This window comes from Podarcis erhardii (genome assembly GCF_964252035.2).
Source record: "Podarcis erhardii genome assembly, chromosome: 4".
In the NCBI taxonomy this organism is placed as follows: Eukaryota; Metazoa; Chordata; class Lepidosauria; order Squamata; family Lacertidae; genus Podarcis; species Podarcis erhardii.
The window spans coordinates 30,301,654-30,323,982 of NC_138508.1; the positions used below are offsets into that span (position 1 = coordinate 30,301,654).

General features: G+C 42.3%; 1 protein-coding gene and 1 long non-coding RNA gene across 5 annotated transcripts in view; one reads left to right on the top strand and one right to left on the bottom strand.

The window, feature by feature from the left end:
• Positions 1-22,329, bottom strand: part of DCLK1 (doublecortin like kinase 1) — a 208,010-nt gene that overhangs the window by 132,565 nt on the left and 53,116 nt on the right. The gene's annotated exons all lie outside the window — the stretch shown is intronic.
• On the top strand, positions 4,421-16,393 carry LOC309341380. Its single transcript, XR_014156283.1, has 3 exons — positions 4,421-4,584; positions 5,013-5,058; positions 12,758-16,393. It is a non-coding gene; the product is annotated as an uncharacterized lncRNA (long non-coding RNA).

Here is a 22,329-nt window from a genome sequence, read left to right on the forward strand (position 1 = left end):
CCTCCTAGCTGTGGAATTAAGCTTAGCTTCTTTCCAAATTCACTCCTCAAATGACACACACATGCCCTTTGAATTCAGGACCAAATTCCTCTTCTACTTTCTTATTTAAAGCACCTTGAAGCTGAATTTGATTAAACATTTGTTTGGTACTTAAAAAAAAACTGTTTCAAGGGTGGGGAGGAGGTGGCTTCATGGTGGTTGCAAGACTTTAGGTGCCAACAGGATGGAAGGATTCAGAATTCAGTATTAAAAGACTACACTGATCAAAATAAGGCGAGTGCATTTCTACACTTGCCACTCAAATTATGAATATCTGAGCATGCCCTCGAGTACATTGTATTCTTTATATTTAACATTCAAAAAATCAAAGTCTTCCCACACGTACTTTCTCTGCCACTGCACTAAATATAATGAACTGGATCTCACTGCTTCAGTTGACTTCCCTGTGTAGAATGCTTCTATACCAGCCTTTACTTACCTGGTGTCCTCCTGAAGCTTTGAGTTATAGCTCTCATCATCCCTCACCATTGACTGTGCTGGCTGGGACTGATGGGGAGTTGCAGTCCAAGACTTCTGAAGGCTTACCAGGTTGGTGAAAGCTATATGATACCATCACTTCTTACAGTATGGAATAGCTTATGTATAAGATAGCTTGGAAACAGTCCTGGAATTTGTTGAAGAGAGATGAATGCATGTGAGTTCTTACTACTCTGACCAGGTGAGTGACAAGCGAGACATACTGCCTTGTGCTCATGATGCCCTTCAATGCATGATAAACTGCCTGTTCTCAAAACCATTAGTGATCACCATCCTGAAACATATCTGGTTACCAGAGAAGTGAATAAAAGGTTAGAGTAATGCCCAAAAACTGTTGACATTTTTTCAGTAATTCTTGTGAGCTCTGGGTGTTCCAACAGGAAGCTTTTCTTTTTTAAAAATAAATAAATCATTTTTATTAATTTTCCAATAAAAAACATCCAATTAATATATCCAATCATAATCGGCTGGGGTCTGATCGTATGGGAGCCAGCCATTTCCCACCGCCAGAAACAGGAAGCACTTTTCAAAACATTTTACACAATCAATATCTTTCACCATGGTGGAAATGCAGGATAAAGTTTGGGGTTCACTGGTAATTATCAAAAATTTCTAAGTACAGTGGTAGCTCGGGTTACATACGCTTCAGGTTACATACGCTTCAGGTTACAGACTCCACTAACCCACAAATAGTACCTTGGGTTAAGAACTTTGCTTCAGGATACAAACAGAAATTGTGCTCCGGGGGCGCAGCGGCAGCAGGAGGCCCCATTAGCTAAAGTGGTGCTTCAGGTTAAGAACAGTTTCAGGTTAAGAACAGACCTCCGGAACGAATTAAGTACTTAACCCGAGGTACCACTGTATAACATGATGTTATGCACAGGGGATTCGTGTGAAGAAAATGGTGTGTGAAGGATAGTCTATTATATGATCGTGAGAAAAATGAAGTACCTTAACGCCTTGGAGAAGAAATGGAAGGACTTTCAGAGTATGTAAACTGCTGCATACCCTAACCTGCCAAGTTAAAAATAAAGGCTATTGCATATTCCTGTCTAATAGAATCCTATTAGACAGGAAATGCCACGGATGTCCTGAACAGTGTGTCAGCAACTAAGAGTTTCCCAGATTGCCCCCTCCCTTACACCACCAAGTGAAAGAAGCAACTGTGGTTAAGCATACAGAAGGTGGGGTGGGAATCAACCAAGTGCAGCTGACAGCACTCAGCACAATCCCTGCAGAGTATGGCTCAGCAAGGGAGACATTAACAGCAGAGTGCATCCTGTCACTGGCAAGACTTTGCCAGTTCTTCAGCCGCAGCAAAGCAAAATTTGCCAAAGCATTGCTTTTACAGGCCTTGCAACCAGGGTTCCTTGGTTTAAAGAACTGAGGACAGAGAGAAACTTTTTAAATTATGGACTGAGTCACACATTTGGGCCCCGTGAGAGCCAAGGATGGTGTGCAGCATCATAAAAATGCAATAATCACAGAACATTAATTGAAACCTTTTCAAAATTACATTTCTGAAAACCTTAACGTACTGACACTGCCGATCCCCAGGGCATTCACATCCCAATGCCCTGTGTAAATAAATATATCCCATTTGTGTCCCTTTTGTGAGATTTACCCTATTTCTGGATTACTTTGTGAATAGCTTCCCCACAAAACCCATGCAGAAATTGGCAGTTAAATTAGCATTCTCCCTCAAAATTAGCGGTGGGGAGAAATTCAACTCAGTTCACATTTAAAGGTCAGCTTATCTGATTCACACTTCTACGTGGCAGGAGCTGAATCCCTAGTGTTTTCTCTCTTCGGTCACAAGACCAGCACATCAATATTATTTCATTCTTATGTCATGAGCCGATAGAAAAGGAAGAATAAACAGATATTGGGGGGGGGGGCTAAATTGTGGGAGCCTGGGTTGGAGGAGGTGGGGGGAATCTTCTCTTTCCACCAGCTGTTGTGGAAGGGGAAGCAGAGCTTTGATCAGTTGGGATGGGAGGCTGACCAGGAGATGGTCGAGACTGAACAGGATGGTCTTGTCACCTATAATCAGGTGCTGCCTTCATTGATGGGAGCAGAGCCACCTGTACCAAAGGAGTGAGGACTTGCAATCTCAATATTCCCAAAAAGCTATGACGTCTCATGAATGAGCGTACCATGCCTTATCTTTAAAAGTTTGGTGGGAGATGTGTTGAAACTGGCTGGGGCATCTTCACAATTTCCATCCAGTTCTGAACTTCTTGCCCTACTCCTGAATCGTAACTCCTGAGTGCTGTGTCTGCCGCTGCTGAGCCTGTATGGTTACTTGTGGTGAATAAAGATCTATTCTTCACTTCCAAGTAAGAAGAGCCTCTATCTGCATGTGCTGGGAGGGAGCTAGGACATTAGGTTTTAAACATATACATCCAGCCAGGGCTGGATTTAGGTTTGATGAGGCCCTAAACTACTGAAGCTAATGGGGCTCATTATATGGCCAGCTGTCCTTTGTCAACAACAAACTGTTCTTGTTTTTTGTGTTGAATACATGCTATATGGTAATTTATGGACCTAATTGGTATCTAAAGCCATTAGTACATAACAAAATGTATATTTTATCAAAGTAATTGTTGAACTGAAATACAATTAAGAAGAAGTATGTTAAAAACACTTATCTGAAGAATAATCTGAAGAGTTATCTGAAGAAGTGTGCATGCACACGAAAGCTCATACCAAGAACTGACTTAGTTGGTCTTTAAGGTGCTACTGGAAGGAATTTGTTTTGTTAAAAACACTGTTGCTGTATGTAGGTTTTATTTTATTTGTTTCTTATCTTATATTTTGGAAATGTACATCCCCTTTTTTTCTTTTAAATACGTAAATCTGGCACTGCATCCAGCCACTGCATAAACACTGTCGGGTAAAACAAGGAAAGGCCAAGATAGGTCCTGTCAAGAAGATGTCTAACATTACCAAACTATACAGACTAATAATAAATAATAATTAAATGATGGCATTTGGTGGAGGGAGGAAATTCAGAGATTATGAGAATCCACTGTTTCGGACCAAAACTCCAGATGTAGTATTAATAGCTGGCCAAAAGCACAACTCAACAGAGGTTGTTGTTGGAATAAGGCGTTCATTGTTTCTCAAACTGCATTGTTTTTCAAACCCACCCTACAACATTTCCCAGAAGCTAACAGGTTGTAAATGGAAGAACAAAACATACTGCCTGTTATTGGCTGATGTCACACCAGGAGCAGAACCACTGAGTAAAGTGGATTTTCGTGATGGGCCCATTCCTTCAAGGTCACCACATGAATTTACTTTAAAGAGTACTGGACTAGGATCAGGGACTGCATTCAAATCCCCACTCAGTCACGAAGCTCACTGGGTGATCTTGGGTCAATCAACAAAACCTACCTCACAGGGCTGTTGTCTGGATAAAAATGACGAAGAGGAGAACTGTGTGCACTGGCCTTGAGCTCCTTACAGGCAGGATTACAAACAATGTAATAAATAAATAAAATGCATCCCACTGTAAGCCACTTAATCAATTTTAGTCCTATAGTAAGTTTAAACACATGGGACAAAGATGAAAGTCCTCCATAATAGCATGATATCATGGTTTTATTTTTGTATTTTTATTTCATTGAGAACTGACAGACTCCATGTTCTTTCATTCTGCCACATCTCCTCCTCAGCGCCCAGTATCTGCTGTCATTTAAAAAGAGGTGCAGAGAGGCAGAAGACCTGCTGTTCGTTGTCTTGCAGCAGTGCATTTTCTTGGACTGTCACAGGACCCACTTTATCAGTGGTTTATATATAGCCCACCCTCCCCATTCCATTCCTCCCCTCCTTCCCACATATCCTCCTTGTCAGAAAGACAGTTGGAAGCAACAGTCTGCAACAATGGCAGGTGTTCTTCCCACACATTCTCTCCAGAAAAGATTTCCCTGACTACTGCAGCAGCCTTCATTAGCGATTTATAAGTAGTAACTGCATATAGGAGATAGTTATCTGAGTCTGATTAAAGCAGGCAGGACGTCATGTCTTCCGAGGCAGCACAGGGTAAGATTAGGGGAGCTTATTTCAAACAGGAGCTTATTTCACTTCAGTTCTGAGCAATCTTCTGTGCTTCTGTTCTGAGGTGAAGGCTCTTGAACCGTGTCTCCCAATTAGCTAAGTACTCCAGAACCCCTCTTTTTCAAATGCCAATCTATGGACTCCCTACTTTTGAAAATTTTGATCTCTATATGGTAGTTTTTGTTATGTGTGTGGTGCCACAGACCCCCAATTGGGGACCACTGCTCTGGAACATAAAGCCAAGGAATATTTCAGATATTATGAGGAGTGAGTAAAAAGAAATGTGAATGTCGCTTCCGATCTTGCAACATGCATACATACAGGAACATAGGAAGCTGCCTTATACAGAGCTTTGATCCATCTAGCTCAGTATTGTCTACACTGACTGACAAAGGCTCTCTCCAGGATTTCAGAGAGGAATCATTCCCAGCCTTCCTCATCGAAGGGGAGAATACAAAGGTCAGTAAGAGCACCTCTGTACATTGTTACTCCTACATTCAAAACTGCCGTACAAAATCAGATCATTGGGTCTGCCTTACCAAGGATTCTGGATCATAGCTGTCAACTTTTCCCTTTTCTTGCAAGGAAGCCTATTCGGAATAAGGGGATTTCCCTTAAAAAAAGGGAAACATTGACAGCTATGTTCTGGATAGGCAGCAACTCTTGCACACACAGGCAATGTTCTCCAGCCCATGACTTGTGGTCCTTTTAAACCAAAGGTGAAAGATAGGAGTTCCTGAAGTAAAGCATGTGCTCAGTTCATTATCATAAACCTGTAACCTTCTCCTTAAAAGCGTGTTTTTGCTCTCCAGTACTTATACGGGGTGCTACTGAATCATGGGATTCTATTGGTTAGTGGGTGAACTGATTCAAATAAAGCTTAGCAAAAATGGCAAGAAGAAATCTTTGTTGGAGTCAGCTGTTTCTTTCCCATGCTACATCCCAAAACAGATATGCCCAATTCCAGGAATGAACTCAACTATGCGAAAGTTGCCTTCCACTCTGCAGTTGTTCCAGAAATTCTTGAGGCTTAAAGAGCAACTGGGGGGAAATTATCTACCAGGTAGAACAATTTGTGTGTGTACGTGTGAAAGAGAGACTATTAGCAAGATTAAATAAGTATCTCTAGATTAACTGCTAACTGTGTATTGATGAGAGTGGGAAACCTCATTGTAGTCATGCAGAGTAGCTGTCATCACCCACAGCTGGGGACATAATTATAAGAGAATTTCCAATATGAAAACAAAATGCAAGTACAACATAAAAGGAAAGCATACAACTGAACACAAAAGGCCAATCCAGTTGGTCCCTTATGTAATATGCAGCTGTCTCTTGGGAGTGCAACTCTCTGCTCACAGGAGGGTTGCTGACAGAGAGAGGGGGGTCAACAACAGGGAATTTGTCTAAGCAAAGAAGTTCCTCTAAGCACAGTTCGAAAAGAAATAATGCAAAGTATGGCTGGGTCAGGAGGGACGCGGGTGGTGCTGTGGGTTAAACCACAGAGTCTAGGACTTGCCAATCAGAAGGTCGGCGGTTCGAATCCCCGTTATGGGGTGAGCTCCCGTTGCTCGGTCCCTGCTCCTGCCAACCTAGCAGTTCAAAAGCACGTTAAAGTGCAAGTAGATAAATAGGTACCGCTCTGGCGGGAAGGTAAACGGTGTTTCTGTGCGCTGCTCTGGTTTGCCAGAAGCAGCTTAGTCATGCTGGCCACATGACCCGGAAGCTATACGCCGGCTTCCTTGGCTAATAAAGTGAGATGAGCGCCGCAACCCTGGAATCAGCCACGACTGGACCTAATGTTCAGGGGTCCCTTTATGTATGGCTGGGTCAGGGTGCCAGCAAATGTAAAAATTGTTGCAGTATAGGTTTATTTTCCAAGTTCAGCCTGCAACTTTATTCTTATGAAGCACTTAGTTTCTAAAGCATTGTACATAGGAATATTTTATTTATTGTAACAGTCTGTTGATGGGCACAAAAGCTTTAGATCACAATCAAGTCAAATGGAGGCAGCTATCTGCAGCTTCCAAGTTTCCTACATCATGTCACATTCAATTACACTCCGCCATCAAGGGAAAACCATTATAGAACAAGCTCAGCAGGCAAAAGAAGCTCACTCTGATGATAATTGGGATAGAACTTTGCAGGCATTTTCTTTTCAAAACTTCCCCAGGTTCCAGCAGTGCCAATTACTATGCAGAGAAAGTTTCCAGTGGCAATTAGAAGTGTCATATGAAAGTGCCTTGTATTGAGGTCAGGCCATTGGCTCTCCTGGCCTTGTGCTGTGTGCTCTGAAATAGCCACTGCCAGCAAGGTCTTCCTGGTGTTTTGCATTTCCTCCTAGCTGGTCCTTTGGCCTGAGAGAGTGGATTGAACGTGGGTCCTTCTACATGCCAGGTCTGTGTTCTACCACTAAGCTGTGGCCCCTCACATGAAAGGATAGCCTCTTGGCTCTCCCCCATGCAGAGGAGGCCTTGGACAGCTAAGCACGTCCAGAGGCAGCTGCCACATCCACATGAAGCATTTTGAACTCTTAAAAAAGTACTATTTAAATGTGAATTATTATTGTCCCATGATAAGCTGTAATATGGCCTTCTTGGCCAATCAAGTGCCAGCATAACAGAACCCTAGACTGGTTCCCAAATACAGAAGTACCTCCACAGCTGGGATTCTTAGCACCTTCTGCACAAAAGGCATTTAAACCAATACTCCTCTTTGACCCTGTGCTTGCTTCTGGACCTTACAAAGAGGTAGCTGAGATCCCTGAACAACGAAATGGGAAAAGGGTGATTGCACGCATTTCAACAGCCATCACGTCTACTTTTGTAATGGAAAGTGTACAAAAAAGGGACAAATCAACAAAGAAAGAGTCACCACATAAAGAAAGAGTCTGATTAAAAAATGGTGTAGCATCTGCAACACAGAGAAGTATGTTACCTGCTTGGTAATAAAATGGGTAGGGGGAGAACCATCTATGCCACATTAAGGAGGAAAAGGGGGGTGATAATGCTAGACCTCATTTAAAATAAAAATAAAAATGAATGGTATTACAGTGGTACCTCGGGTTACATACGCTTCAGGTTACATATGCTTCAGGTTACAGAGTCCGCTAACCCAGAAATAGTACCTCAGGTTAAGAACTTTGCTTCAGGATGAGAACAGAAATCGCGCGGTGGCAGCAGGAGGCCCCATTAGCTAAAGTGGTGCTTCAGGTTAAGAACAGTTGCAGGTTAAGAACGGACCTCCGGAACGAATTAAGTTCTTAACCTGAGGTACCACTGTAGTAGCATTCTGTTCTATAGAAGATGTGTTTGCAACTGTTATATATTTGTAGTTCCCCACCTATGATAGCCATCAAAGTGGATGGCTTTAAAAGAGGGCTAAACAAATGCATGGAGGGAGAGTTATTATGGCTATGTAGCATCTCCAGGACTGAAGGCAGGATGTCTCTGAAAAGCAGGTGCTGGGAACCACAAGTGAGGAGAGTGTTGTTTTGCCTGTGAGCTTCCCATAGGCATCTGTTGACCTTTGGTCTTATCCAGCAGACTCTTCTGACATTAAGGAGAGGGTGAAAAATAATAATCCAAAAACAGAATACCGTACTAATTGTCTTCACATAAGCAGCATTCCTCTACCCACTTACTCAGGAGCAAAGCCCCATTGAACTCAATGGGACTTGCTTCTGAATACACATGTATAGGATCATGCTATCTGGAAGTGAATGTTTACATGGCTCTCCCCTGCCTGAATGTAGTCTGGGCAGTGATCAGGGAGAGAGTTTTTCCCAAGCAAGTGAAATCACTTTTTAAGGTGATGCCTTATTTCATTGTTAACTGCTAGAGGCAGACACATAAAAAGCAGATGATCAAAAATGTGGAAAATGTGAGATGAATTAATTAGACACTATGAACACTCATCCAAGAGCTTTTTTGAGAATCTGTTTCCTTCTCATTCCTTATCCTGCTTCCACCATTTCATTCAGACTACAGCAAATGAAATGCATTTATTTTTAGACCAGCATTTTCATGATGGCTGTGACATTTCAGCGTGCATTGCACTCGTTTGCCCTTTTGGTTGTCTGGCTTGCCAGTCACCTCAGAGCACAGACTCCTTGGGGAATCTCTTCAGAATCAGGCCATGTCTCAACTGCTATTTTTTTCAAATCCCACCTTCCACTACACTGAACAATGTTCTCTTCCATCCTCTCCCAAGGACTCAGCTTCTACTTTCTTTGCTTGACTAAGTTCCTGAAAGAATTTTTGGGCCAGTGAACACATAGCTAAGCAGCTAACATCCAAAAAGAGATGAACCATGCATGGAAGGAAATTGAGCTCTGAACGCAACTCATTTTAATCTCTAATCCCCTATCACTGAGCATCATGTTCAACTGTTGCATTATGAGGAAACATTTTATCTGGTTTTTTTAGCACTATGGATTCTTCCATTGTTGCAGGCCATGATTCCTCTGTGTGCCCCACACTGTGCCCCCTTGGAAGACTGATTAAATACAATATTTCAGAATAAAAAAGTGGGTTTTTTTTTTTTAGTTTAGAGAAAGATGTCATATATCATAATGCATGATGTGAATATATACAAATCATAAAATGCATCTATAGTTTTGAAAAAAAAAACAATGAAAATTATCAAGTGGATGGAGCAACTCCCTTATGAAGAAAGGTTTGGGGCATTTTAGTTTAGAAAAAAAGTCAAGTAAACAGTTGTATAAAACTATGCAGTGTGTGGAGAAAGTTTTCCTCCCTCCCTCTACTGAAACTCACAAACATTCAATGTAGCTGAATGTTAAAAGATTCAGGACAAACAAAAGTACTTCTTCACGTGGTACATCACAGCCACTAACTTGGGTGGCTTTAAAAGAGACTTAGATCATTTCTTGGACAATAAGGCTTTCAATGGCTATTTGCTGCAATACCTATATTCCACCTCCACCTCCCTATATTCAGAAGTAATGCAGTTCAAATGCAGGAGGGGCTTGCTTACTTGCTGACTTCCCATACGAATTTGGTTGGCCACTGTGAAAACAGGGTGCTGGACTGGATGGACCACTGTTCTGACCTAGAAGGCTCTTATGTTCTTAAAACAACTTGGGCTTTTAGATAATACAATTTCTCCCTTTTCCTCCACATTTGCTTGTGCCTCAGTAGAGGCAATCATATGGTCCAAGCGTCTGAACCTTTCCATCTTTGTTGCTCAATAATACAACATTCAAGCAAGTGTTTATGTGGAACTCTTAGTTTAATTCTCCTGTGCTTGGGGGCTGTTGTGTGGAAACAACAACAGCTTGCTTTGCAAATCTGCTATGCAAGAGCTATAATTCAATATATATTCTCTCTCTTTCCTCTCATCCTCCCACAACCGTACTATCTGTGGAGGAAGTCCTGCTCAGAGACCCATCTGGAAAAGAACAATAGATGGAGTCTGCAGAATGATCGGCCAGTGGAGGGTCACCAAGTGAGCATTGCTTGTAGCTTTTCACAAGCGACACAAGGCACATCTGCTCTGCCACGTATTTTGAAACAGAGGTTTTTTATGGCAGATGGTTTATGTGTCCTGTGCCATTTTCACTGCCAGGATTTACAACTGCGTTAGTGTTTTTAGACTTTTATGTAAAGCTCTATGTCTCTTGAACTTGGAAAGGGAAAGGCGGGATTAAAAAATTAAGCACAATATTAAATAATGTTTGCTCAGTCGCTTCCCCATCTTACACTTTAATAATCATTGTGAAGGAGGAGTTGTGGAGGAGGAAGTGTTGCCTCTAACATTCAAGCAATGGCATGCTTCTCTGCAACTGCAGCCACATAAGCTTTCTATTTAAGGATTGTACAGTTGCCCTTGTGGGAGACCCAAACTCGTACACTATGGCCAGAATACTTATACACATCTATTAGCAAGAAAGAGCTTATGCACCCATTGCATATTTCAGCTCTGACTCTGAAGTCAAAACTAGTAGACCCCCTGAGGTCAAGTGGAATAAGAGTAGGTTTGTCTGCAAAACAGCCAGCAATCTTGTCACAGTGGGCAGACAGAGCCTCATAACATCAAAGCAAAGATTAGCCTGGATCCACCTGGCTAGTTGCCAGACAGAATACTTCTCCCAAATTGCAATTTGCAGAGGCATCAGCTGGGCGGGGGGAGGGGAGATATATATATATTTTCTCCCACCTGCGGTCATGGTAAAAAAAAAAAAAAGATGACATTTTTTAAAAAGATAAACCATCCAACACTTTGATTCAGCATCTTAGTTAAAGGCCAGAAATAAAAGTTGCCGTGTAGGAAGCACATTCCTTGGCTGCTTATATCTTCCCATTACCCATTCCATCGTATTCTCATGGTCATTCTGTAGACAGCTTCTGCTAAAGACAGGAACATAGGAAGATGCCTTACGCCGGGTCAAACCATTGTTCTATCTAGATCTCTATTGATGCGTGTCTGATTCCTGCCACTGTTTGTACCATCAAGAGAACTGTATGTGTGATATTAGGTAGCTTAAATACTTTTAAGGGCTGTGTACACAGGCTAAAAAAAATTAGCAAAGTTCTCCGTAAGTGATCCGTTCATATCTCTGGCAAGAGTAATCTGTCCCTTCCTAACTCAGCCTGCTGTGTAGGGAGGGAGAAGAGAGGGAGGCAGGCCATTGCTGTCATATGGGCCCCGACAGATTCCTCAAAGGGGATGCAGCCCCCAACATTAAAAACATCCCCACTCCTGCACTGAACGATAGTCTTGTTGTTTGAATGAGTCAGACCAAGCCATTCACAGTGAATCATGATTTCAAGTTGGCTTACCATTTGGACAACACAACAAGCTGGAGTTAGGCAAACACTTCTTAACTTATCCTAATAGCCTCACAAGGTGTGGGGGGAGGAATTTCACAAGCCCAACATTTTCTGAGGCTTACTAGATTTGTTCCCACTATACAATGGTTAAATATAGGGCTGCCATACATCTGGAATTTCCTGGACATACCCTGAATACTGCAGTCAGAAGCAGTGTCTGGGTGGAAATCAGCATAATGTCCGGGAAAATCTGGACATATGACAACAACTTTGCCAAAAAGGCATAACAACTTATGTGTTTGGATTTTCACTTATTGAAATATGGCAACCCTAGTTAGCTGTGACATTTGAACATGGCCACAAAATTCTTTTCAACCTTAGTATTTTGAGAGACTGCATTTTATCTTCCAGTACTGAGTTTAATTTGGTATTTTACCACTAGAATTATGTATTTAAGAAAGCAGGTGTTAAAAGGCTAGCCACTGTACTACCTGGATGTGGTAGGGACCTGTATCTTGTGTCTCATGTCTTCTTTTAATTTAATTGCTGCATCTTGTTTTATCTTTTATCCAGCTTTGACAACAAAACCCCAACAACTATATTCATAGATCCATTATGCCTCTTCATTAGGTGATAGCACAAAATCATCAAACACAGCAGCTGCAGGCAGCAGCTAGAATTCAGGAACTAATATAATTATATTGCCATCATTAAACATTTTGCTGCGGTCAACACCATGTAGCTAATACAACATTACAGCTGGCTTCATGCTGCCATGACACTTCAACTAAACTAATACCCTCTAATCTTTGACAACTTCCTAATCTACCATCTTACTTATCTGTATAATTTGGAAAGCTGTCTGTCCACCCATCTGCTCTCTCTGTGTTTGGATGCCACTTGAAATATTGTTGCCCCATTTGGCATGAAGGTTCCTGAGATTGAGGAACAAGTGTTTTTGTCTATGTTTGAATGCTGGACATTTTTTTTAGAACACAGATGGCAAACCAAACCACACCAAACTGTGCCGATTTGGACGCCTCTGAAGATCTTATCACCCAGTCTGGTACGACGGTTCCAAATTGCACTGATTTGGACAAATATCCTCATTCCAGTTTGGTGTGATGGTTCTTGAGATTGAGAAATAGGTTTTGGTCTTTGTTTGGATCCTATCAGATGCCATTTTTAATTAAGATGGTGGGCTTGAACTTTCAAAACTATCTTGGAAGGAAATTAATAAGTCTGTGCAGTGCTTTTTTCAGGGAGTACTCAAGGGTACACAGTACCAGCACCTCATTATTTTTTGTTTAAAAGTGTGGCACTTACTGTAACAACTTCATGGTGAGTACTGGCACCTATTTTTCTAGGGGGAAAAGCACTGGGTCTGTACAACATATTGGGCCAAAGCTGAAACTGCAGAAGTCCCATTGTGGGAAGAGTAAAGTGAACTCTAGGACCAGCAGAGAGAAGAGAGAAGCAGCAGCTTCTGCACCTGTGTCAGGCCAGCACTGATCTATTACTCCTGCTTATCGTGTCCATGGTTATAGCATCTTTTGATGCTGGAGTTTGCTCATTAATAACTGGGGGGGGGGGGGGTAGGGGGCACAGTCCCACATGTGGTGGTGATGGTGTCTGGAGATTAGCTGAGGAGGTAGGTAAAACTCCACTCCCAGGTCCTCAACCTAGGGCAAAGCTGCTATCGTCCCATTCACTTATACCCATGAGTGGCAACTTATGTCAATGGAAACTTATTCTCTGTACTAAGTGCATTGTTTACATTTGTGGAAATCCTTAAGTTGGCTCTGGGAAGTCCCAATGTTATTAGTATATCCCATATTTGTATTTCCCACCACCATCTATTACAGCTCTTTTGTGCCTGCTTCTTCATATCTATCACTTCTAAGAATAGCTGTAAACTCAAAGGGATGCATTGCCCTGGTGGTGAATCACATAAAATGCTACGGTTTAGATTCTCGGGTAATGACAAGACACAGCTCTACAACACCATAGGACATTCAGTGAAATGATTCAGTATAAATGCACTCAAGTTCTTCCAGCTAAATTGGAATTTACACACACACACACACACACACACACACACACACACACATGATTGCTCACCAAGTCAACATAAAACCCTTCTTGGGATCTAGATATAATGTTTCCCTTCCATATATATTTCTTTTCTTATGTATAATTATTTGTCACTCTTTTTTAACATCTGGGGAAAACCTGCAACTCAGAAAAACAACAATCAAGAATTGGTATGTCTTTCAAGGCCTTTGGTATATTTCAGCACACACAAACACACAAATTATTCTGACAGCGCTGCAAGCCATTTCTTTGAAATGAAATGTAGAAGCATTTTATTTGAGTAGAACCTTTAAATTAAGGTGACCTTCAAAACAGAAACAAAAAGAAATGGGGGATGCCTAGTGAATGAACTATTGAGAAGACTCTTTAGTATCCCTCAAGACTATGACCTCCCATCCTTATGGGTAGAACTTTTTACTTGTGCCACTCTTGTTTAGTGCATACTTCAGATGCTACATCACTTATGCCCATGAAAGAACTGCAAGTGCACCATGAAAACACCACCACCAAATGATTCTAATAACTTAAGTCTCTTTGCCAGTCCAGGGAAATCTAAGGAGGATGCCTCTTGGGTGTCTGCATGACTAACTGTTCTGGCACTGCTGTCCCCTTCCAGTCTCAGCTGTGGTTGAAATATTCATTTGACCACTCTCAAATGGAGGGACAAGAAAATTACCCACCTTCTAATAAGTCCACCTGTTGCTGGGTCCATGTGCAGTTACACAGCATGGTCAACCACTACATTTCAAGCAGCAGCTTGTCAGTGAAGTACCATCAGGTCATGGACTGACTCCACCCATTCAGAGGGATTTTCCTGGACAGGAAGGAGTATAAAGGGCTTCCTGTTCCAGCGAAGCCTTGCATGAGCTCCACACGTGTTAATGTGATCTTGTATCATTGATTATTGTTCGCGTCTCACTTCTGGCTTGTGCCTCAGCCCTATCTTCTCTACTTTGATCCTGACTACCAGCTAGTCCCATGACTTCTGGCTCCCGGCTCCCACTAGACTGCTGCCTATGGTTCAGCCCTGACAATGAGTCACTGGGCAGAGTGTCAAGGCTATAAGAGGTAGGAGGCATGCTGAGATCAAGTGACTCATGAACATGACTTGGATCCTCCAAGCGTGTCATGGACTGATTGGATGCAAAGGAATGGTGCGAGGAACCAGCTGGGGAACCCCCAAGAGGAGAAGGCTCAGGGCACAGGGATTGGTGGTAGGACAAGGATGAGTGAGAAGGAGGGAGAAGATTGGGAAGAGATGTTGGAAGCTGAGGAGGCAGCAGAGCTTAGTGAGCTGGGGGGAGTCTGTGGCAGAGAGAAGTCCAGAGGCAGAGGCTGAAGAAGGAGAGTGGGAGGCCAAGAGGCAGAGATGAGTCAGGCTGGTGCAGAGTCATGGGTGCCTCAACTTCCTGCTGTGACAAACTCCCCTTCCCGCTTATCTCCCAGATCCAGAAGAGGCATAAAAAGGGTGTAGGAGAGGTTGGCTTCATGCAGGCACAGTCTCTGATTGCTTGTAAAAAGCCCTGGAGAGGACGGAACTGCCTCTGTGGGGAGGCAGGAACTTTGAGTCTCAGCAAATGATCCATGGGGCCAGACCTACCGAGGATGAGCTGCTTTGCTCATTAGGCCTGACACTCCACCAAGTCAGTGCAGATTATGTTCTTGCTAATAAGAGTTAACAGTGCTGGCTCACTCCTGTCAAAGAGTTGCTTTTGCAATGCAAACATTGGGCTGGATTGGAAGTTGCACTGCCTTAGTCCACTTTCCTGTGTATGGTGAAGAGAGCCCTCTTCTTCCCACCTTCTGCGCTATCAGAACATGTGGGCTTAATGGTATGTGCCTTTAAAGTCCACCCCAGAACTTAGAAGCCTGGCTGGGATGAACAGAGGTGCCCTGGGCCTTAAAGTAGTCTTTGGACATCACAAGATAAACATAAACCAATCTGGCACTGAGAAACATGCAATGACACTTGTGGGTAACACTTACAAAGTGTTAATCCTTGCCAGTAAACACAACATAAGTTTGATCAAGGTGCTTTACTCCCACGGAATATTTAAAAACACTCAGAAGGGGACAGAAAACTCCCAGATGTATTAGTTGGTCAAGAGAAAACACATCACACAACCTCTATAGGCTAAGAGATGGTTTATCTGCATTATCACATACAAAACTCATTTGCAGAGCTACTCTTGCCTCCATTCAAATTAGCCTGATAGATGATTTCGAGCCCTTTCAGCAGCGATGCAGACAAGCAATTATTCTAGAGGCACTCTCTCTTCTCAGTTTGCACAAAGTGTAATTAACTAGCCTACAGAAGAAAGCAACAGGTCATAAAGATCAATATCCCTAGGTAGATGCCAGTGGAGGAAAAGGCACACCTAGCTGAGAATTAGAAACTAGCAAGAGCAATAAATGGGAACAGGATTCTCATTCTAAAGAGCAGCTCTAAAAATAATTAGAATAAATACTACTGTCTAGACATGCAAGGAGCACACAGAAAAGACTATGAAAAATATGCACATATTCTGAAGCATGCTAAGTACACTTTTTTTTACCCAAGTTTTGGGAATTCTGATTGACCGATTGTTTTGATGCTTTTTTTACTTATAAATTATGACATTCTTCTTAAATGACCAGTGGTGTCCATTTCAGCAATGGGTCGACTTAATGTGGGATAACTAGCCTCATATAACCAACACGCTTAAGTCTAATTAATGCATGAAGGGGTTAAGACCACAGAATAAGCTGTTCTGCCAGCCTTAGCCTTTGTTCCCCTTCAGCCTACCTGATGAACTCAGTGTGTGAGGAGGCTAAGCTGGTTGCTCCAGCTTAGCCGCATGGCTCTAACAAGCCTCTCTTAAGTTTCTATAACAATAATTTAGGAACTTTCACCACCAAAACCAAGCCAATTTTTACTGCCTGAATGCTGTACAGGAAATCATATGAATCTGACCTTTGGAGAGTTTGTAAGTAAACCATTTTTAACTTAACAAATGTGTGTTCTTTTTCCATGCTAGGGTAAGAAGGGAGTACAGTGGTGCCTCGCAAGACGAAATTAATCCATTCCGCGAGTTTCTTCGTCTTGCGGTTTTTTCGTCTAGCGAAGCACGGCTATTAGTGGCTTAGTGGCTTTAAGAAAAAGGAAACAAACTCACAAGAACTCGCAAGACGTTTCGTCTTGCGAAGCAAGCCCATAGGGAAATTCGTCTTGTGAAGCACCTCAAAAAACGGAAAACTCTTTCGTCTAGCGAGTTTTTCGTCTTGCAAGGCATTCGTCTTGCGGGGCACCACTGTATTCCACTTTTTACTTTGCTACATATTTTGTGGTTTTAAATCTCTGCTGGGGTTCTCTCACCAAAGAGTACTTGCCCTAACCTTGGATCTTGGAATCCAGAGAATTCTCATTTTTATACCTATATTTTTCCTTGCCAACAACACGTAGAAGGTTTTGTAACCCTTAAAAATATTATTTTAAATTGTCTGGAGTGCAATGGACCATTGTGGTGATCTCTGGGATGGGTAGAGAATAGAAGTGGCACAACTGCCCAGGTTTACATTGGGAGGCATTGCCAGAGTCTGGATTTTAACACTGCATCCCCCAGGGTACTCAATGTGGTGCTTTCCATATTCTGTTGGACAGGAACTTCCATCAGCACCAGCAAGCATGGCCAATGATCAGGGATGAAGGGAGTTTTTGTGCAACAACTTTTAGTAAGCACCATACTGACTACAGGGGAAAGGGGGCCATGGCTCAATGGCAAAGCATCTGCTTGGCATGCAGAACACACCAGGATCAGTCCCCAACAGCTCCAGGTAAGACTGGGAGAGACCCCTGTCTGAAGCCTTTATGAGGAGAAGCACACATTTGTTGGGCTGGCTTGAATGTCATGATAAACCATGGTTTATAGTGATGGGTATGAGCCACAAAAGCATCATTGCCGCATACCTCCTTCCATCTCCTCTCCTCTCCTCTTCTGATGCTGGCAAAAGAGAAGCATGGATGCTTTCACTTTAAGTTTTTTTTAAAATTAACTGCAGTTTGTCATTTCTTCCAAACCCAACTACGGTGAAGCTTAGCTATGGTTTGTTTGAAATGGGCCAAGTGCAAATCATGGTTTGCATCACTTCTCCAGCAGAGGCCACTCTGATCAGCTGGTACTTGGATGTTTTATCTGGAAATTCTGATGACTAGACCTGGTAACAGCTATGTGCAAAGTACGTGCTCTACCTCCCTGTATGTTCAAGGCCTCTGCTCTTTCCAGCAGGACAATCAACCATCACAGGTTAATTGTTGTAATGCATGCGAGGCAAAAGAACCAAAATCTCTGAATCAATGTCACTGAATCAATGCCACTTGAAAATGTTGACTATTCAGAGGTATGGCAACCCTGGAATCCTGAGCCTGTTTGTTTCCATGGTGACACACTTCTATTTCAGTGAAACGGCACAATGGTGCTTGGCAATTAAAAGGGCATCTGTAAATAGGATGTTTTCTGATCTGGCACTTAAAACATTTCATAATGGGTGGGGACAAAGCAAAGTCACCTATGAAAAATGATTGCAGATTAAACAACTCTGATACACATTAATTTTGGAAGAGGAAGTAAGCAATCAAAGAGAAAGAATTACTTTTCTTCCCCACTGATAGTTCACCTTCAAAATGTTAATGGGAGCTGGGGAGGGGGAAATGTGTGACTGACTCATATCTCCCTGGAAGCATGAAAGACTCTTCAGTCTGTTATTAGTGATGCGCAATCTGTAACATTCTGAAAACACCCTGGCATGGCGCATGGGGGGGAAACAGTCTTTCCTTATCAAAAAGGATATATGCTGCAGCAGATTCAGAAGAAAAGAATGATTGCGACTGGTGAACAGACAGAGATTGCATCGGTAACTCATCCAATATTGATTTTATGAACTCTTCTCACTTTCATTACATACTGATAAAACCATGAGGCAGCTATTCCATTCACGGATTCTGTATTAAATCAGCTACTATTCCAATGGAAAAAGCCTTCCATTCCATTCCATTCCATTCCTTTTTTTTGTTTTTTTGGCTTTCCTTCCCATTTTGAAATCAAATGGCGTTTATGTGCGCTGTTCTGTCTGTCACGGTGTCTGTTGCACTAGAAGCAGTTTAATCATGCTGGCCACATGACCTGGAAAACTGTCTGCGGACAAACGCTGGCTCCCTCTGCCTGAAAGCACAGAGGAAAACACAGCCCAGAATAACTAAGGAGATAGTACAAGAATACTTGGCTAGTTTAGATGTATTCAAGTCTCCAGGGCCAGATGAACTGCATCCAAGAGTATTAAAAGAACTGGCAGATGTGATGTCAGAACCACTGGCAGTCATCTTTGAGAATTCCTAGAGAACAGGCGAAGTCCCGGCAGACTGGAAGAGGGCAAATGTTGTCTCTATTTTCAAAAAGGGGGAAAGAGAGGACCCAAATAATTACCGCCCAGTCAGTCTGACATCAATACCAGGGAAGATTCTGGAGCAGATCATTAAGCAAACAGTCTGTGAGCACCTAGAAAGGAATACTGTGATCACCAATAGTCAGCATGGATTTCTGAAAAATAAGTCATGTCAGACTAACCTGATCTCGTTTTTTGACAGAATTACAAGCCTGGTAGATGAAGGGAACGCAGTGGATGTAGCCTACCTCGATTTCAGCAAGGCATTTGACAAGGTGCCCCATGATATTCTTGTAAAGAAGCTGGTAAAATGCGGACTTGACTATGCTACCACTCAGTGGATTTGTAACTGGCTGACTGACCAAACCCAAAGGGTGCTCATCAATGGTTCCTCTTCATCCTGGAGAAGAGTGACTAGTGGGGTGCCACAGGGTTCTGTCTTGGGCCCGGTCTTATTCAACATCTTTATCAACGACTTGGATGATGGACTCAAGGGCATCCTGATCAAATTTGCAGATGACACCAAACTGGGAGGGGTGGCTAACACCCCAGAGGACAGGATCACACTTCAAAACGACCTTGGCAGATTAGAGAACTGGGCCCAAACAAGCAAGATGAATTTTAACAGGGAGAAATGTAAAGTATTGCACTTGGGCAAAAAAAATGAGAGGCACAAATACAAGATGGGTGACACCTGGCTTGAGAGCAGTACATGTGAAAAGGATCTAGGAGTCTTGGTTGACCACAAACTTGACATGAGCCAACAGTGTGACGCGGCAGCTAAAAAAGCCAATGCAATTCTGGGCTGCATCAATAGGAGTATAGCATCTAGATCAAGGGAAGTAATAGTGCCACTGTATTCTGCTCTGGTCAGACCTCACCTGGAGTACTGTGTCCAGTTCTGGGCACCACAGTTCAAGAAGGACACTGACAAACTTGAACGTGTCCAGAAGAGGGCAACCAAAATGGTCAAAGGCCTGGAAACGATGCCTTACGAGGAACGGCTAAGGGAGCTGGGCATGTTTAGCCTGGAGAAGAGGAGGTTAAGGGGTGATATGATAGCCATGTTCAAATATATAAAAGGATGTCACATAGAGGAGGGAGAAAGGTTGTTTTCTGCTGCTCCAGAGAAGCGGACACGGAGCAATGGTTCCAAACTACAAGAAAGAAGATTCCACCTAAACATTAGGAAGAACTTCCTGACAGTAAGAGCTGTTCGACAGTGGAATTTGCTGCCAAGGAGTGTGGTGGAGTCTCCTTCTTTGGAGGTCTTTAAGCAGAGGCTTGACAACCATATGTCAGGAGTGCTCTGATGGTGTTTCCTGCTTGGCAGGGGGTTGGACTTGATGGCCCTTGTGGTCTCTTCCAACTCTATGATTCTATGATATGCCGCACCCCATAGTCAAATTCAACTGGACTCAACCATCCAGGGGTCCTTTACCTTTACCTTTTACAGTATGAATAGTACAGTTCCCTTGAACACACTAATACCTCAAGAAGTTCAAGACTGGAAGACTATGGAAAAGATCACCAGCTTTGATCCTAATCATCGGGTTATTCTTATAACACTTGGATATAACACTGCAGAGTTTCCAAACTTTACGATCCCAGCCTAGATACTCTCCCATGGATTAAAAACTCCCTTCACACACTGAAAGTTAATACAAGAAAAGTTTAAGCTGAACCCTTCTCCCTGTCAAACTAGCTTTCTATGGTATAAGGAAACCTTCCCCACCCCCACTCCAATATGAAAGGCAGCACTCAGTCATGCATCCACAATCTGAAATTGTAACATCAAGGTCAATACTAGGAGGCACCTTAATACTTAATTCTGCTGAATGTATAAAATGGTACTTAGAATGCAGAAAAATGGGGATTGGGAAGATTAAAAATCAATGGCCACAATTCAACACAGAATTTTGGTGCACTGAGACAAACAGATTTAAAGAACACTCAGCTATGTTTTGGATTGTGGCCCTGAATGTTTTACAGAAAAGAAAAATCACACTAACTCAGTCTTGACGCTTATAGGAAGCAAGTGGTATCAGATTATTCATATAAATCACAGTGGGGAACCACTGAATTTTTTATCCCTGAATGTTACTTTCTCAAATTGTGTAAATATAGAAAACTATACAGTAAAATCTGCTTGTCGCTCAAATACATCTCCCTCTACAATATGGATCAAAAAGAATATTATTTATTGTTCATTACTTCACTAGCTTGAATACTGACGCCGACACTGCCTAAAGAAGAATTCATCTGCAGAGACAGCAAGAGTAGCTGAAAGGAATATTAAACACCAGATATTATCCAAAGACCTTCAATACTGCTAGCTCTCAGCATATTCCACAGGCTTCTTATTTTATCTGAAATGCAGGGCTGTGTTATGAAACAACTGCTCATTCTAGTTTATATTTCTCCTGTTCATTATCCACATAGCATTATAATTTTCACACTGGGAAATAATCTGAGAAGACTCTTTGCTCTGATAATGTTACCTTGGTGTTGCTTCCCTTGACCTATTTTTTGAGCATTTATCTTGATTCATCCTGTTTTGTTTTCTGGGGGTTAATACATCTTTTCCATGTTCATCCCACACTTACTTTCTGATCTACAAAATGTTAGTTTCTTTTTTTTCTTTTTCATTTTTTTTTTGAAAATTCAAATTTTTTTGCACTGCGGCAAAAGAGTGCTCTAATCATTTTAACTGCACAGACCTAAATTTCTTCCTTTAAAATACAGACAGTCAGAAGTTCTCCTGAGTAAAAACTTCTACCCTAAGCCAAGTGATAAGGGCCAAAGCACATAATAAGCCTTTTCTAATCCTTACAGATGGGCAAAATCATATTATCTGTTTGTTAAACTTGCATCCTGCAATTTCACCAAATGGTTCCCAGCAAAGCTAACTTCAGTAATAGTACAAAATCTAAATGTTGCCTGGTACATATCTAACCCATGCAGAAAAAGTTATGCATAGATTAGAACACAGAGTAGAAAACTGTGTGTGTTTGTGGGAGGGAAGAGAGCTGTAATCACATCTAGTTATCCATCTGGCCAAGGAACTTATGTACTTCTTGTTGTTTAGTCGTTTAGTCGTGTCTGACTCTTCGTGACCCCATGGACCAGAGCACGCCAGGCACTCGTCTTCCATTGTCTCCCAGTTTGGTCAAACTCATGCTGGTAGCTTTGAGAACATCTCATCCTCTGTCGTCCCCTTCTCCTTGTGCCCTCCATCTTTCCCAAAATCAGGGTCTTTTCCAGAGAATCTTCTCTTCTCATGAGGTGGCCAAAGTACTGGAGCCTCAGCTTCAGGATCTGTCCTTCCAGTGAGCACTCAGGGCTGATTTCCTTCAGAATGGATAGGTTTGATCTTCTTGCAGTCCATGGGACTCTCAAGAGTCTCCTCCAGCACCATAATTCAAAA